Source organism: Bufo gargarizans, chromosome 2 (assembly GCF_014858855.1).
Source record: "Bufo gargarizans isolate SCDJY-AF-19 chromosome 2, ASM1485885v1, whole genome shotgun sequence".
In the NCBI taxonomy this organism is placed as follows: Eukaryota; Metazoa; Chordata; class Amphibia; order Anura; family Bufonidae; genus Bufo; species Bufo gargarizans.
The window spans coordinates 629377689-629388613 of NC_058081.1; positions in this window are offsets into that span (position 1 = coordinate 629377689).

The following is a 10925-nucleotide window of genomic DNA, read 5'->3' on the forward strand; positions in this document are numbered from 1 at the left end:
TTGATCGACAAACATTCCAAAACCAGCCGCTGTAGCAGCCGTAACATTAAAGGCGACGAGGCTGACAACCCCTTTATCGCCTGAACCACTCCCAAGTTATCACAGTGGAAACCAACCTTTTTATCCCCAAAAACTCCCCCCACAACAGAACTGCCACCACAATGGAAAAAAGCTCCAATAACGCAAAACATTTTAACCAGCTATTCTCCGCCCAACTCTCCGGCCATTTGCCAGCACACCATTGTACCAAACGTTGCCTTTGGGAAAGACAGGTGGTGAATAAGCCGAAACCTATTCACCTCCTTCTGCGGAACCACACCCAGTGGAGACACTCGCAAATCCCCCCGTATACCCAATACGCCTCCCCGATTGCATCCAAATAACAAAACAACGCCAAACAGCATTCCGGCGCCTTCTCCCCTATCACACTCACTAATATCGCAAACACCTGCAACCAGTTCTGAAAGGTTTACGGTATTAGTCGATATCTACTGTAGGAGAGTCCCCGGAATAATAATGGACGGACGATACGTGCCACCAGAGGTCCTGGCCTCGGTGGAGTAAGAACCGGATCATTGCGGTTACATCGGCGAATGCTGCTGGCGCAGCGTGTCCGGGCCGGTTCTTACTGGGAACAGGTAAAGAGTGGGGGGGTGCCTGTTCCCCACGGCCAGCCCAGGTTTTTGGTGGAGCTGGGCATTTAAGAACCCAGCCTGCTGATGATGGGGGTGGGGTGTGTCTTGCTGTGCTGGAGATTTCCACAGACAGAGTCAGTGCTGGTGGAGGAGAGTCTGGGCGCAGCACACATTGAAGGATAGCCCTGGGACCTGTGGTGCTACGAGCCGAAGGGGCTCTGGCCTGAGGGAGACAAAGGCAGGTAGCTTACAAGCCTGCACTACCGCTGTGGTCTGTCCAAAACAAGGTGACTCAAACCTGCTGTTTATTTTCTATGGAAGGACTTTTGTTTTATGCACTATGTGAATATGCACCTGTGTGGTCTGCACAATGCCTGTTATGCCTTTGGTGTGAATAAAGTCACGGTGTATCACAAAGACTGTCTGTGATTGCCTCAATACTGCCGCCGCTACCGTAGCCTACCACGAGCACATCCCCACAATTGGTGGCTTGGAGCGGGCATTCCTGCAGTGAGGCAGGCCTGAAGCAAAAGTTGTGTTGGACTGCATGTCATATATCAGGCCTGCAAGTTTTTTGGTTCCTGACAAGATGGAGGAGGCCATTAAGCACCTGATTCAGAGTAATGTACAGCAGCAGCAAACAAACAATCTCCTAATGCAGCAGCTGGTAGCCATGCAAGAGTCGGTGCGAACATCCCTGCAAGGAGTTTCAACTGCGACAACCCCGACTGTGTCTACCGCCAGGGACAAAGTCCGATCCGCCCTGAGGAAAATGGGTCCGGGAGATGATATAGAGGCATTCCTGATGGTGTTCAAAAGAACAAAAGGCCTATTTTGACCTCAGCCGCGATGAGGCCAAGGACTATGAGAGGCTAAAAGCTGAGGTGTTGGCCAGGTTGGGGGTAAACACCTATGTGCGAGCGCACAGGGTGTATCAGTGGGTGTTTGCCGAGTCCCGACCCGTCCGGTCACAAGCCTATGACTTACTTCACCTAGTAAAAAAATGGCTTCAGCCTGAAATATTGAGCACTTCTCAGATGGTTGAAAGGGTCGTGGTCGACAGGTTCGTGCGTACCCTCCCGAGAGCCATACAGCGCTGGGTGGGACAAGGCGATCCAGGCAACCTGGAACAACTGGTTAGCCTGGTGGAGAGGTATATGGCCACTCAGGATTTGGTGCGGGACTCAGCGGTACTACCGAAGTCACGTCAGCCCCCGTTGCCGACCCGGGATCCTGAAAAAGGGATCCCACCACATAAGGAGGGGAGTGGATCTCCAGTTCGTGGGAGGAATACCCTGGGGAGGAGGGAGGCTGCGAGGATCAGATGTTGGCATTGTCAGGACTGGGGACATGTGGCATCCAACTGCCCTAGGGCATCCGAACCCATGGACTGCGGGTTCACTCGCCGGTCCTCTTTTTATACACAACCGGTGTATATAGCTGACCCCCTGCTGGCGGCGGACACCCCTCCGCTGTGTGATGTCGTTGTTAATGGACACTCCGTGCAGGCCCTGCTGGACTCTGGGAGCCTGGTAACTCTGGTCCATGAGTCGCTGGTAACGGAAAAACTCCCAGAAAGGCGAACCCTTACCATTGTCTGTATACATGGGGATCGCAGGGAGTATCCCACCACTAAGGTTACCCTGGCAGTGTGTGGAAAGGAGGTACCACATGTCGTCGGGGTGGGGAGACGGCTCCCTTATGCCGCAATATTGGGGAGGGACTTTCCCCTGTTCTGGACTTTGTGGAGGAACGGGTTGCTTACCTGTGGGGAAGGAAAATGTCCAGGTCCCGAGCCCGAGGACCCCGAGGCAGGGGCCCCAGCTGTAGGGGTCACCGTAGGGGAGGTAGAGTGTAACCCTGACCGGTTTCCCCTAGAAGTATTGGCGGGTGAGACAGTAGAAAGTTCATCCGTCCTGGATCTGGAGGTACCCCGAGAAACCTTCGGGACCGCACAGCTCCAGGACTCGACGTTATTGCGGGCTAGAGAAGGGGTGTCGGTGATTAATGGTGTTGCCCAGCGTCCCGGCGCCGATACCGTATTTCCTCACCTGGCCTATAACCAGGACCTGTTATATAGGGTAGACAAGGTGAGGCAGGAGGTGGTGGAACAACTGGTGGTGCCCCAGCCTTACCGGCGAATGGTCTTGGATTTAGCGCATGCGCATGTGTTGGGTGGTCATCTGGGGGTTAAGAAAACGCTGGAGCGAATTCTACAACGGTTCTATTGGCCTGGGATATATGAGGAAGTCCGGAGGTTCTGTCAGTCCTGTCCAGTGTGTCAGCTGACTAGCCCCCAACCTCAGTATCGCAGTCCACTGGTACCTATGCCCATTATAGAGGTGCCCTTCGAAAGGATCGCCATGGATCTGGTAGGCCCCATTATTAAGTCAGCCCGAGGTCACCAACACATCCTGGTAGTGTTAGACTATGCCACTCGCTATCCGGAGGCGGTCCCATTGCGCCATACGTCGGCCAAGGTAATAGCTAAAGAGCTCATGAGTATGTTTGCCCGGGTGGGGATACCAAAGGAGATTCTGACGGACCAGGGGACACCCTTTATGTCCAAAATAACAAAGGAATTGTGTAAGCTATTAAATATTAAACACCTGCACACGTCCGTCTACCATCCCCAAACCGATGGGTTAGTAGAACGGTTTAATAAGACCCTGAAGTCCATGCTAAAAAGAGTCGTGGCTAGGGACGGGAGAGATTGGGACTTACTGTTGCCCTATGTTTTGTTTGCGGTACGGGAAGTGCCCCAGGCGTCCACGGGGTTCTCGCCCTTTGAGTTGTTATATGGGCGACATCCCCGTGGGCTACTGGATATCGCTAAGGAGGCATGGGAGCAACAGCCTACGCCTCATAAAAGTGTGATAGAGCACATAGGAAAAATGCAGGACCGAATAGGGGTCGTGTTGACGATCGTCCGTGAGCACATGGAAGCGGCACAACTGGCCCAGAGTCGGGTATATAACCGAACCGCCCGGGTAAGGACATTTCACCCGGGTGACCGAGTTCTTGTACTCGTGCCCACGGTCGAGAGTAAATTCTTGGCCCGGTGGCAAGGACCCTATGAAGTTAAGGAGAAAGTGGGCCCAGTTGATTACAGGATATACCAGCCAGGGCGGCGGAAGCCCGAACAGGTATATCATGTGAATCTACTAAAACCTTGGAGAGACAGAGAGAATTTGTTTGGAGACAGCCCGCCCTCTGTCGGGACGTCAGGGAGTGACCCGGGGTCACCAGGTGTTCCGGAGAACGCCGCTGGGGTGACGATAGGGGACGGACTGTCGACCAAACAAGCACAAGAGGTGAGAGAATTTGTTAGTCGGAATAGGGACGTATTCTCTGACCTTCCTGGACGTACCACCTTGATCGAGCATGACATTGTCACCGAGCCCCGGGTGAAAGTCCGCCTAAGACCATACCGAGTACCGGAGGCTCGGCGACAGGCCATTTCGCAGGAGGTAAGATCGATGCTACGTCTAGGGGTCATAGAAGAGTCAAAGAGCGAGTGGGCTAGCCCGATTGTCCTTATTCCCAAACCGGATGGTTCATTACGGTTCTGTAATGATTTTAGGAAATTGAATGAGGTATCAAAATTTGACGCCTATCCCATGCCTCGGGTAGACGAGTTGATAGAGCGGCTGGAAAAAGCCCGGTATTTTTCGATCCTAGATCTCACGAAGGGCTACTGGCAGGTACCTCTGACGGAGGCAGCAAAGGAGAAGACGGCCTTTGTCACCCCGGAGGGGCTTTTTCAGTATAGGGTGTTGCCTTTTGGGTTGCATGGCGCTCCGGCTACGTTCCAGCGTCTGATGGATGTCGTCCTCAAGCCCCATCACCAGTATACCTCCGCGTATCTGGATGATATAGTCGTGTTTAGCCCAGACTGGGAGGGACATTTGTCAAAACTTCAGGCAGTGATAGATTCTCTAAGGAAGGCGGGGTTAACTGCCAACCCAAAAAAATGCTCGGTGGGACTAGAGGAAGCTCGCTATTTGGGATATGTGATTGGACGCGGAGTCATTAGGCCCCAAGTGAATAAAGTTGAAGCAATCCGGAATTGGCCCAGGCCTCGTACGTCCAAGCAAGTACGGTCATTTTTGGGCCTGATTGGGTACTACATGAGGTTCATTCCCCATTTTGCCACCTTGGCAGCCCTGTTAACCGGCCTCTTGAAGGGTAGAAAGTCGGTGATGGTTCGCTGGGGGGAGCAGGAGGAGGAGGCGTTCTCCCGTTTGAAGTCGGCCCTATGTGAGTCCCCAGTTCTGGTGACGCCCGACTTCAAGCGGGAGTTTGTAGTTCAAACAGATGCCTCGGGAGTAGGACTAGGGGCTGTGCTTTCCCAAGAGCTCAACGGGGAAGAGCACCCCGTGGTTTTTCTAAGCCGCAAGCTTACCCCAGCAGAAACCCGGTATAGCATTGTGGAGAGAGAGTGCCTCGCCATCAAGTGGGCACTCGAGTCTCTCAGATATTACCTTCTGGGGAGAAGGTTCCGTCTGGTGACCGACCACTCCCCTCTCCAGTGGATGAGTCGGGCTAAGGAGGGGAGCGCTCGGGTTACCAGGTGGTTCTTGTCCCTCCAGAACTTTAAGTTCACTGTTGAGCACAGGGCCGGCCGCTTACAGGGGAACGCAGATGCCCTGTCCCGGGTACACTGCTGTGCATGTGTTCACCCCCTCAGGCTTGAACAGTATGTTCAAGCCCTCAGGGGTGAACAAAGGGGGGGGATATGTAGGAGAGTCCCCGGAATAATAATGGACGGACGATACGTGCCACCAGAGGTCTTGGCCTCGGTGGAGTAAGAACCGGATCATTGCGGTTACAGCGGCGAATGCTGCTGGCGCAGCGTGTCCGGGCCGGTTCTTACTGGGAACAGGTAAAGAGTGGGGGGGTGCCTGTTCCCCACGGCCAGCCCAGGTTTTTGGTGGAGCTGGGCCTTTAAGAACCCAGCCTGCTGATGATGGGGGTGGGGTGTGTCTTGCTGTGCTGGAGATTTCCACAGACAGAGTCAGTGCTGGTGGAGGAGAGTCTGGGCGCAGCACACATTGAAGGATAGCCCTGGGACCTGTGGTGCTACGAGCCGAAGGGGCTCTGGCCTGAGGGAGACAAAGGCAGGTAGCTTACAAGCCTGCACTACCGCTGTGGTCTGTCCAAAACAAGGTGACTCAAACCTGCTGTTTATTTTCTATGGAAGGACTTTTGTTTTATGCACTATGTGAATATGCACCTGTGTGGTCTGCACAATGCCTGTTATGCCTTTGGAGTGAATAAAGTCACGGTGTATCACAAAGACTGTCTGTGATTGCCTCAATACTGCCGCCGCTACCGTAGCCTACCACGAGCACATCCCCACACTACGCTTCTCTTCCGCCTCTTTTTTGCCCTCTTCCTTCCGTAACCTATCCAACGGGAGCAAAGAAAAAATCTCCACATTAGAGTTGAGCGAACACCTGGATGTTCGGGTTCGAGAAGTTCGGCCGAACATCCCGGAAATGTTCGGGTTCGGGATCCGAACCCGATCCGAACTTCGTCCCGAACCCGAACCCCATTGAAGTCAATGGGGACCCGAACTTTTCGGCACTAAAAAGGCTGTAAAACAGCCCAGGAAAGAGCTAGAGGGCTGCAAAAGGCAGCAACATGTAGGTAAATCCCCTGCAAACAAATGTGGATAGGGAAATGAATTAAAATAAAAATTAAATAAATAAAAATTAACCAAAATCAATTGGAGAGAGGTTCCATAGCAGAGAATCTGGCTTCCCGTCACCCACCACTGGAACAGTCCATTCTCAGATATTTAGGCCCCGGCACCCAGGCAGAGGAGAGAGGTCCCGTAACAGAGAATCTGTCTTCATGTCAGCAGAGAATTAGTCTGCATGTCATAGCAGAGAATGAGGCTTCACGTCAGCCACCACTGCAACAGTCCATTGGCATATATTTAGGCCCAGCACACACACAGGCAGAGGAGAGAGGTCCCGTAACAGAGAATCTGGCTTCATGTCAGCAGAGAATCAGTCTGCATGTCATAGCAGAGAATGAGGCTTCACGTCAGCCACCACTGCAACAGTCCATTGGCATATATTTAGGCCCAGCACACACACAGGCAGAGGAGAGAGGTCCCGTAACAGAGGATCTGGCTTCATGTCAGCAGAGAATCAGTCTGCATGTCATAGCAGAGAATCAGGCTTCACGTCAGCCACCACTGCAACAGTCCATTGTCATAAATTTAGGCCCAGCACCCAGGCAGAGGAGAGAGGTCCCGTAACAGACAATCTGGCTTCATGTCAGCAGAGAATCAGTCTGCATGTCATAGCAGAGAATCAGGCTTCACGTCAGCCACCACTGCAACAGTCCATTGGCATATATTTAGGCCCAGCACACACACAGGCAGAGGAGAGAGGTCCCGTAACAGAGAATCTGGCTTCATGTCAGCAGAGAATCAGTCTGCATGTCATAGCAGAGAATGAGGCTTCACGTCACCCACCACTGCAACAGTCCATTGGCATATATTTAGGCCTAGCACACAGGCAGAGCAGAGAGGTCCCGTAACAGACAATCTGGCTTCATGTCAGCAGAGAATCAGTCTGCATGTCATAGCAGAGAATCAGGCTTCACGTCAGCCACCACTGCAACAGTCCATTGGCATATATTTAGGCCTAGCACACAGGCAGAGCAGAGAGGTCCCGTAACAGACAATCTGGCTTCATGTCAGCAGAGAATCAGTCTGCATGTCATAGCAGAGAATGAGGCTTCACGTCAGCCACCACTGCAACAGTCCATTGGCATATATTTAGGCCTAGCACACAGGCAGAGCAGAGAGGTCCCGTAACAGAGAATCTGTCTTCATGTCAGCAGAGAATCAGTCTGCATGTCATAGCAGAGAATGAGGCTTCACGTCAGCCACCACTGCAACAGTCCATTGGCATATATTTAGGCCTAGCACACAGGCAGAGGAGAGGTTCATTCAACTTTGGGTAGCCTCGCAATATAATGGTAAAATGAAAATAAAAATAGGATTGAATGAGGAAGTGCCCTGGAGTCCAATAATATATGGTTATGGGGAGGTAGTTAATGTCTAATCTGGACAAGGGACGGACAGGTCCTGTGGGATCCATGCCTGGTTCATTTTTATGAACGTCAGCTTGTCCACTGCAGAAAGACGCAGCAGTTGGCACCTGTGTTTCGTCATCATCAGAGACATGCTGAGGTGGTATTCCCATGTCCTCATCATCAGGAAACATAAGTGGTTGTGCGTCAGTGCATTCTATGTCTTTCACCGCTGGGGAAGGGCTAGGTGGATGCCCTTGGGAAACCCTGCCAGCGGAGTCTTCAAACAGCATAAGAGACTGCTGCATAACTTGAGGCTGAGACAGTTTCCCTGGTATGCATGGGGGTGATGTGACAGACTGATGGGGTTGGTTTTCAGGCGCCATCTGTGCGCTTTCTGCAGAAGACTGGGTGGGAGATAATGTGAACGTGCTGGATCCACTGTCGGCCACCCAATTGACTAATGCCTGTACCTGCTCAGGCCTTACCATCCTTAGAACGGCATTGGGCCCCACCATATATCGCTGTAAATTCTGGCGGCTACTGGGACCTGAGGTAGTTGGTACACTAGGACGTGTGGATGTGGCAGAACGGCCACGTCCTCTCCCAGCACCAGAGGGTCCACTAACACCACCACGACCATGTCCACGTCCGCGTCCCTTACTAGATGTTTTTCTCATTGTTATGGTTCACCACAACAACAAATATATTATTTGGCCCAATGTATTGTATTCAAATTCAGCGGGATATAAATTTGAGGCCTAGTATTTAGGCGCTGGGTGACCGGTATGGATTTAGTGACAGAATTAGACTTGGAAATGCACAGAAGCGTGTGTGTGTGAAGTTATTCTGAATGACCCAATGTGCACCTTGAATATTATATACCCTTTTAGGGATAGATTTCAAATAGCTCTGATATAGCAGAAACCACTAAATTATGAAATTGCTAAATTGGGAATTGTACTTCAACCCAGAACAAAAAATGTGCTTTGACGGACACTAAATATCTTGCCCAGCAACAACAGTACAACGGTGGGTAACGAGAGATTTAGAGGGAATTAAATTTGAGGCCTAGTATTTAGGCGCTGGGTCACCGGTATGGATTTAGTGACAGAATTAGACTTGGAAATACACAGTAGCGGGTGTGTGTGAAGTTATTCTGAATGACCCTATGTGCACCTTCAATATTATATACCCTTTTAGGGATAGATTTCAAATAGCTCTGATATAGCAGAAACCACTAAATTATGAAATTGCTAAATTGGGAATTGTACTTCAACCCAGAACAAAAAATGTGCTTTGACGGACACTAAATATCTTGCCCAGCAACAACAGTACAGCGGTGGGTAACGAGAGATTTAGAGGGAATTAAATTTGAGGCCTAGTATTTAGGCGCTGGGTCACCGGTATGGATTTAGTGACAGAATTAGACTTGGAAATACACAGTAGCGGGTGTGTGTGAAGTTACTCTGAATGACCCTATGTGCACCTTCAATATTATATACCCTTTTTGGGATAGATTTCAAAGAGCTCTGATATAGCAGGAACCACTAAATTATGAAATTGCTAAATTGGGAATTGTATTTCAACCCAGAACAAGAAATGTGCTTGAACGGACACTAAATAACTCGCCCAGCTACAGCACTAGGGACAGATTTAGCTGGATATAAATTTGAGGCCTAGTATTTAGGCGCTGGGTGACCGGTATGGATTTAGTGACAGAATTAGACTGGGATATGGCCAAAAAATGAACAGACTATTGCTGGTTAAATGCACTTGGTGTGACAGCTTCACCCTGATGTAGGCTTTAGCCAAAAAACAACCACACCATTGAGGGTTAAATGCACTTGGTGACAGGCGCAGCTTGCCCCTGATTTTGTATATGGCCAAAAAATGAACAGACTATTGCTGGTTAAATGCACTTGGTGTGACAGCTTCACCCTGATGTAGGCTTTAGCCAAAAAACAACCACACCATTGAGGGTTAAATGCACTTGGTGACAGGCGCAGCTTGCCCCTGATTTAGTATATGGCCAAAAAATGAACAGACTATTGCTGGTTAAATGCACTTGGTGTGACAGCTTCACCCTGATGTAGGCTTTAGCCAAAAAACAACCACACCATTGAGGGTTAAATGCACTTGGTGACAGGCGCAGCTTGCCCCTGATTTTGTATATGGCCAAAAAATGAACAGACTATTGCTGGTTAAATGCACTTGGTGTCACAGCTTCACCCTGATGTAGGCTTTAGCCAAAAAACAACCACACCATTGAGGGTTAAATGCACTTGGTCGCAGCTTGTGCTGGCGCACCACAAGACACAAAATGGCCGCCGATCACCCCAGAAAAATGAGACTGACAAACGGTCTGTGCAGCCTAAAAACAGTGAGCAATTGAGGATCAGCAGCTCAATGATCCACAGCTGCAGATCGATCAGTTAATCAAGTCCTTTGGAGGAGTTAATCTGCCTAATCTCGCCCTACTGTCGCAGCCGCAACCTCTCCCTACGCTAATCAGAGCAGAGTGACGGGCGGCGCTATGTGACTCCAGCTTAAATAGAGGCTGGGTCACATGGTGCTCTGGCCAATCACAGCCATGCCAATAGTAGGCATGGCTGTGATGGCCTCTTGGGGCAAGTAGTATGACGCTTGTTGATTGGCTGCTTTGCAGCCTTTCAAAAAGCGCCAAGAAAGCGTCACAAAAGCGCGAAGAAAGCGACGAACACCGAACCCGAACCCGGACTTTTACGAAAATGTCCGGGTTCGGGTCCGTGTCACGGACACCCCAAAATTCGGTACGAACCCGAACTATACAGTTCGGGTTCGCTCATCCCTACTCCACATATTCACCCTTCCAAATACGCTCCCTTACCTCCTGCTTTAACCGCCTCTGGACCGCCTAACGCAGGATCGCGTTCCGGAGGCGGTCGATTCATTCCTCCTGGACGCATTCGTGCGTCATCTCGCAAGACGCAAGATTTCGGCGAGAACCAGCCCGCACATGCGCAGTGCAGGCCGGGAATCGTTAGAGGAGAAGTTCGTCACCAGCCTGCCAGCCAATTATCATCGCTGGCAGGCTAGTGATTTTCCAAAAAAAGAATCGCAAGCCAGTTAACACATTATATTTATAAATATAATGTGTTAAATGGCTTCTGTGCTCCTCTGCTGGTTCTTTTCGTCGGTTGGTGCCAGCAGAGGAGCACAGATCACTGTAAGTACACAAACACCACACACTTAGCC